Source organism: Rutidosis leptorrhynchoides, chromosome 6 (assembly GCF_046630445.1).
Source record: "Rutidosis leptorrhynchoides isolate AG116_Rl617_1_P2 chromosome 6, CSIRO_AGI_Rlap_v1, whole genome shotgun sequence".
Taxonomy (NCBI): Eukaryota; Viridiplantae; Streptophyta; class Magnoliopsida; order Asterales; family Asteraceae; genus Rutidosis; species Rutidosis leptorrhynchoides.
Window position 1 is genome coordinate 300948493 of NC_092338.1, and position 6000 is coordinate 300954492.

The following is a 6000-nucleotide window of genomic DNA, read 5'->3' on the forward strand; positions in this document are numbered from 1 at the left end:
TCAACCCCCGAAGTCCTTAAGTTGTAACAATGACCCGGGAACCTCTAAACCACCAGGTTTTTCTAAACCAATGTGGACAACGACGGCTCGTATTAGGGGAACATCATATATCCCTAGAAACTTGGCAAAACGAACCAAAACCGAAGAAGAAGAAACGAGCGAGTCGGAATAAGATAGTTGTATTCGTGTGGTGTAATATATGTAATATAGTGTTCTTATGCTTTATGATATATGTAAAAATTGCTTGTATTAATAAGTATTTTTTTTATGAAACTAACTCTTGTCTATTTTACAGTTTAAAAACACAAAATGGATAGACAACCCAATATTTTAAGAGACCTACCCGGAGACATGATTGATGAAATCTTGTCTAGAGTCGGCCAGAATTCTTCGGCACAACTATTTAAGGCGAGATCAGTTTGTAAGACATTCGAAGAACGTTCCAAGAATGTCTTGGTTTATAAGAGACTTTCGTTTGAAAGATGGGGGATATCACATTGGAAAACCCATAAGTTACGATGTGTTTACTTTGACGCATATATTGCGGGGAACCCAAATGCTATTTTACGCAACGGGTTAAGAAATTATTTTGACTCAATATATCCGAATATTGGACTTCGTGATTTAGAAAAAGCGGCTAACATGCAACATAAAGAAGCATGTTATGCTTACGGATTAGTAATGTTCGCTTCTCACCAATGTGAGAACAAGAACATCGGGCTACAACTATTAAACAAAACGTTTCCACAAGTGACGGAGTCGGTAATTGGGGTAAGAAATGAGGTTTTTAGATTATTACGGGACTGTTGGACATTACGTAACCCTCGTCCCTTTGATGACGTTACAACACGCTGTCTTATCAACGGCCATAACGGTTATGTTGCACAAGACCAAGGATGGGAAGTAGTCCTAGTAAAACCAGAATGCATGACTTGTTTCTGGACGTATGAATTACGTGTCTTTATTGCCTTTGCTGAACGACTTGTGTACTAGCTAGAATTGTCTTCACAACTATCTTGTATCAAAGTTATTGTGTGCTATATTTCATGCTTTATGTAAAATAAGCGGTATTGTAAGTTTGTAAAATATTGTATAAAAGTTTGAACGCGAAATATTATTACAATCAGTTTTTCATATAGAATTGTAGTAGTTGAATTGTATATTAGCTACTAAGTATGAACTTAACGGGTAGGTACTACCCGAATTTAAACTTATAAAACGCTAATATGAAGAAAAAGCTTTTATAAATGAGTTCATATTATGCTACGAAATACTATTAACTACTCTTAATATTCTGTATGATTAACTTGTTCCATTTAACTATTTTGAAGGAAATGGCACCGACTACTCGACACACCGTGAATATGAATGAAGAGGAATTCCGTACTTTTCTAGCTTCAAACATAGCCGCAGTACAGGCTGCGCTACATACCAACAATAACCTTGGATCTAGCAGTACAGGAAATCGTGTAGGATGCACCTACAAAGAATTCACTGCCTGCAAACCTTTGGAATTTGATGGAACCGAAGGACCGATCGGATTGAAACGGTGGACCGAGAAGGTTGAATCGGTGTTTGCCATAAGTAAGTGTACTGAAGAGGACAAAGTGAAGTACGCTACGCATACCTTCACAGGTTCTGCGTTAACATGGTGGAATACCTATCTAGAGCAAGTGGGACAAGATGATGCGTACGCACTACCGTGGTCAGCATTCAAGCACTTGATGAACGAGAAGTACCGTCCCAGAACCGAGGTCAATAAGCTCAAGACAGAACTTATAGGGTTACGAACCCAAGGATTTGATATTACCACGTACGAAAGACGATTCACAGAATTGTGCCTATTGTGTCCGGGAGCATTCGAAGATGAGGAAGAGAAGATCGACGCGTTTGTGAAAGGATTACCGGAAAGAATCCAAGAAGATATAAGTTCACACGAGCCCGCCTCCATACAACAGGCATGTAGAATGGCTCACAAACTAGTGAACCAGATTGAAGAAAGAATTAAAGAACAGACTGCTGAAGAGGCCAATGTGAAGCAAGTCAAAAGAAAGTGGGAGGAAAACGGTGATAAGAATCACCAATACAACAACAACAGCAATTACAACAATAATCGCAACAATTATCCCAACAATCGCAACATCAATCGCAACTACAACAAACGGCCCAACAACAACAACAACAACAACAACAGCAACTACAACAATCATCCCAACAACAATAATAACCGCAACAACAACAACAATCAGAAGCAGCTATGCCAAAGGTGTGAAAAGAATCACTCGGGGTTCTGCACCAAATTTTGCAACAAGTGTAAAAGAAATGGTCATAGCGCGGCGAAGTGTGAGGTCTACGGACCAGGGGTTAATAGAACGAAAGGAACAAATGGTGTCGGAACGAGTAATGGCGGAGCAAGTAGTGTCGGAGCAAGTTATGCCAATGTAGTTTGTTATAAATGTGGAAAACCAGGCCACATTATTAGAAATTGCCCGAACCAGGAGAACACGAATGGACAAGGCCGTGGAAGAGTTTTCAATATTAATGCGGTAGAGGCACAGGAAGACCCGGAGCTTGTTACGGGTACGTTTCTTATTGACAATAAATCTGCTTACGTTTTATTTGATTCGGGTGCGGATAGAAGCTATATGAGTAGAGATTTTTGTGCTAAATTAAGTTGTCCATTGACGCCTTTGGATAGTAAATTTTTACTCGAATTAGCAAATGGTAAATTAATTTCAGCAGATAATATATGTCGGAATCGAGAAATTAAACTGGTTAGCGAAACATTTAAGATTGATTTGATACCAGTAGAGTTAGGGAGTTTTGATGTGATAATCGGTATGGACTGGTTGAAAGAAGTGAAAGCGGAGATCGTTTGTTACAAAAATGCAATTCGCATTATACGAGAAAAAGGAAAACCCTTAATGGTGTACGGAGAAAAGGGCAACACGAAGCTACATCTTATTAGTAATTTGAAGGCACAAAAACTAATAAGAAAAGGTTGCTATGCTGTTCTAGCACACGTCGAGAAAGTACAAACTGAAGAAAAGAGCATCAATGATGTTCCCATTGCAAAAGAATTTCCCGATGTATTTCCGAAAGAATTACCGGGATTACCCCCACATCGATCCGTTGAATTTCAAATAGATCTTGTACCAGGATCTGCACCAATAGCTCGTGCTCCTTACAGACTCGCACCCAGCGAGATGAAAGAACTGCAAAGCCAATTACAAGAACTTTTAGAGCGTGGTTTCATTCGACCAAGCACATCACCGTGGGGAGCTCCTGTTTTGTTTGTCAAGAAGAAAGATGGTACATTCAGGTTGTGTATCGACTACCGAGAGTTGAACAAACTTACCATCAAGAACCGCTACCCACTACCGAGAATCGACGACTTATTTGATCAACTACAAGGCTCGTCTGTTTATTCAAAGATTGACTTACGTTCCGGGTATCATCAAATGCGGGTGAAAGAAGATGATATTCCAAAGACTGCTTTCAGAACACGTTACGGTCATTACGAGTTTATGGTCATGCCGTTTGGTTTAACTAATGCACCAGCTGTGTTCATGGACCTTATGAACCGAGTGTGTGGACCATACCTTGACAAGTTTGTCATTGTTTTCATTGATGACATACTTATTTACTCAAAGAATGACCAAGAACACGGTGAACATTTGAGAAAGGTGTTAGAAGTATTGAGGAAGGAAGAATTGTACGCTAAGTTTTCAAAGTGTGCATTTTGGTTGGAAGAAGTTCAATTCCTCGATCACATAGTGAACAAAGAAGGTATTAAGGTGGATCCGGCAAAGATAGAAACTGTTGAAAAGTGGGAAACCCCGAAAACTCCGAAACACATACGCCAGTTTTTAGGACTAGCTGGTTACTACAGAAGGTTCATCCAAGACTTTTCCAGAATAGCAAAACCCTTGACTGCATTAACGCATAAAGGGAAGAAATTTAAATGGAATGATGAACAAGAGAAAGCGTTTCAGTTATTGAAGAAAAAGCTAACTACGGCACCTATATTGTCATTGCCTGAAGGGAATGATGATTTTGTGATTTATTGTGATGCATCAAAGCAAGGTCTCGGTTGTGTATTAATGCAACGAACGAAGGTGATTGCTTATGCGTCTAGACAATTGAAGATTCACGAACAAAATTATACGACGCATGATTTGGAATTAGGCGCGGTTGTTTTTGCATTAAAGACTTGGAGGCACTACTTATATGGGGTCAAAAGTATTATATATACCGACCACAAAAGTCTTCAACACATATTTAATCAGAAACAACTGAATATGAGGCAGCGTAGGTGGATTGAATTATTGAATGATTACGACTTTGAGATTCGTTACCACCCGGGGAAGGCAAATGTGGTAGCCGATGCCTTGAGCAGGAAGGACAGAGAACCCATTCGAGTAAAATCTATGAATATAATGATTCATAATAACATTACTACTCAAATAAAGGAGGCGCAACAAGGAGTTTTAAAAGAGGGAAATTTAAAGGATGAAATACCCAAAGGATCGGAGAAGCATCTTAATATTCGGGAAGACGGAACCCGGTATAGGGCTGAAAGGATTTGGGTACCAAAATTTGGAGATATGAGAGAAATGGTACTTAGAGAAGCTCATAAAACCAGATACTCAATACATCCTGGAACGGGGAAGATGTACAAGGATCTCAAGAAACATTTTTGGTGGCCGGGTATGAAAGCCGATGTTGCTAAATACGTAGGAGAATGTTTGACGTGTTCTAAGGTCAAAGCTGAGCATCAGAAACCATCAGGTCTACTTCAACAACCCGAAATCCCGGAATGGAAATGGGAAAACATTACCATGGATTTCATCACTAAATTGCCAAGGACTGCAAGTGATTTTGATACTATTTGGGTAATAGTTGACCGTCTCACCAAATCAGCACACTTCCTACCAATAAGAGAAGATGACAAGATGGAGAAGTTAGCACGACTGTATTTGAAGGAAGTCGTCTCCAGACATGGAATACCAATCTCTATTATCTCTGATAGGGATGGCAGATTTATTTCAAGATTCTGGCAGACATTACAGCAAGCATTATGAACTCGTCTAGACATGAGTACTACCTATCATCCACAAACTGATGGGCAGAGCGAAAGGACGATACAAACGCTTGAAGACATGCTACGAGCATGTGTTATTGATTTCGGAAACAGTTGGGATCGACATCTACCGTTAGCAGAATTTTCCTACAACAACAGCTACCATTCAAGCATTGAGATGGCGCCGTTTGAAGCACTTTATGGTAGAAAGTGCAGGTCTCCGATTTGTTGGAGTGAAGTGGGGGATAGACAGATTACGGGTCCGGAGATTATACAAGAAACTACCGAGAAGATCATCCAAATTCAACAACGGTTGAAAACCGCCCAAAGTCGACAAAAGAGCTACGCTGACATTAAAAGAAAAGATATAGAATTTGAAATTGGAGGGATGGTCATGCTTAAAGTTGCACCTTGGAAAGGCGTTGTTCGATTTGGTAAACGAGGGAAATTAAATCCAAGGTATATTGGACCATTCAAGATTATTGATCGTGTCGGACCAGTAGCTTACCGACTAGAGTTACCTCAACAACTCGCGGCTGTACATAACACTTTCCACGTCTCGAATTTAAAGAAATGTTTTGCTAAAGAAGATCTCACTATTCCGTTAGATGAAATCCAAATCAACGAAAAACTTCAATTCATCGAAGAACCCGTCGAAATAATGGATCGTGAGGTTAAAAGACTTAAGCAAAACAAGATACCAATTGTTAAGGTTCGATGGAATGCTCGTAGAGGACCCGAGTTCACCTGGGAGCGTGAAGATCAGATGAAGAAGAAATACCCGCATCTATTTCCAGAAGATTCGTCAACACCTTCAACAGCTTAAAATTTCGGGACGAAATTTATTTAACGGGTAGGTACTGTAGTGACCCGAACTTTTCCATGTTTATATATATTAATTGAGATTGATATTTACA